Source organism: Otolemur garnettii, unplaced genomic scaffold (assembly GCF_000181295.1).
Source record: "Otolemur garnettii isolate 467f Iridium unplaced genomic scaffold, OtoGar3 scaffold00256, whole genome shotgun sequence".
Taxonomy (NCBI): domain Eukaryota; kingdom Metazoa; phylum Chordata; class Mammalia; order Primates; family Galagidae; genus Otolemur; species Otolemur garnettii.
Window position 1 is genome coordinate 65,471 of NW_003852651.1, and position 2,028 is coordinate 67,498.

Genomic DNA, 2,028 nt, shown 5'->3' on the forward strand with positions numbered 1-2,028 from the left:
ATTTTTAAATCCCTAAGTGATCTCCAAACTTCTTTCCAAAAGGAATGTATTAGTTTGCATTCCCACCAGCAGTGCAAAAGTATTCCCTTTTCTCTACATCCACACCAACATCCCTGGTTTTGGGATTTTGTGATGTGGGCTAATCTTACTAGGGTTAGATAATATCTCAAAGTGGTTTTGCTTTGCATTTCTGTGATGATTAAGGATGATGAACATTTTTTCATGTGTCTGTAGGCCTTGCACCTGTATTCTTCAGAGAAGTTTCTCTTCAAGTCCCTTGACCACCCTGAGATGGGATCACTTGTTCACTTCTTGCTAATACATTTGAGTTATCTGTGGATTCTGGTTATTAAACCTTTATCAGAAACATAACCTTCAAATAGCTTCTCCCATTCTAAGGGTTGTCTGCTTGCTTTACTTACTGTGTTTTTGGCTATGCAGAAGCTTTTTAGTTTGATCAGATCCCAGTAATGTATTTTTGGTGTTGCTTCAATTGCCTAGGGGTCTTCCTCATAAAATATTTGCCCAGGCCAATTTATTTTTTTTATTAAATGATAGCTGTGTACATTAATGCAATCATGGGGTTCAGTGCGGTGTTTTCATATACAATTTGAAATATTTTCATCAGAGACGCACAGAGTAGATCCCGAGGCGGGGAGATACCGCTATGATGTCTGGTAACTCTGCCCACGGTGTTGGCCCTGCAGGCGGGATGTTACGGGGTTTGGGCATTTGGTTGGGCTTGCAGCAGCCGGCGGAGGGTGGTGGGGAGTCTGAGGAAGACAGGCAGCTGGAGAAAGGCTGTCCACCGGAGCAGCAGTCTGAGACTGTGGTGGAGTCCGCGAGCAGGCACCAGAGCAGGCGGGGGACCAGGAGCTTTTCAACCAGGCTAAAGGCCTAGGCAGCTATCTATTTAACTTTGCAACTGCTGCCACAAAAATTAACTGAATCAGTTGCTGAGACTACTCAAACAATAAAGAAGTCAGTAGAAGAAGGAAAAATAGATGACATCTTTGATAAGACAATTATAGGAGATTTTCATACGGAACAGAAGAAATTTGTTGAAGAGCAGCATACAAAGAAGTCAGAAGCAGCCGTGCTCCCATGGGTTGATAGTAACGATGAAGAAACAATTCAACAACAAATCCTGGCCTTATCTTCTGGCAAGAGGAATTTCCTTCGTGACCCTCCAGCTGGAGTGCAGTTTAATTTTGACTTTGATCAGATGTACCCTGTTGCCCTGGTCATGCTCCAAGAGAATGAACTACTGAGCAAGATGAGATTCGCCCTAGTTCCTAAACTGGTGAAGGAGTAAGTGTTTTGGAGGAACTACTTTTACTGTGTATCCCTGATTAAGCAGCCGGCCCAGTTCACTGCCCTGGCCGCCCAGCAGCAGGCAGCGGAGAAGGAGGAGAAGAACAGCTGCAGGCAGGAGCATTAGCAGCGGGCAGAGGCAGTATGGCCCAAAACACCACCTGTTGTAATCAAATCTCAGCTTAAAACTCAAGAGGATGAGGAAGAAATTTCTACTAGTCCAGGTGTTTCTGAGTTTGTCAGTGATGCCTTTGATGCCTGTAACCTTAATCAAGAAGATCTAAGAAAAGAAATGGAACAACTAGTGCTTGACAAAAAGCAAGAGAAGACCACTGCTCCGGAAGAGGATTCTGCAGACTGGGAAAAAGAACTACAACAGGAACTTCAAGAATATGAAGTGGTGGCAGAATCAGAAAAACGCGATGAAAACTGGGATAAGGAAATAGAGAAAATGCTGCAAGAGGAAAATTAGGTATTGCCCAAAGAACAAGAATAATCCTTAACATTCTGCAAACTGACATTAAATTCTGAATGTTGACATTCACTGAATCATAAGGCACAAAAGAGTATAACTTTATGCAATTCAAATTTATTCTTTCTTCAACCTTAAACTTTCCTCTTTTACTTTAAAAAATTTAGAACAGTTTTATGTAACATTTCTTTAATATAAATTGAGTGAGAAATGTTCTTACAGGAAGTATGGATATCTTTGCC

General features: G+C 41.9%; 1 pseudogene; it reads left to right on the forward strand.

Annotated features, from left to right (window-relative positions):
- The first annotated feature begins 712 nt into the window (after nt 1–712).
- On the forward strand, nt 713–1,786 carry LOC100965280 (annotated as a pseudogene).
- Nucleotides 1,787–2,028: the final 242 nt, after the last annotated feature.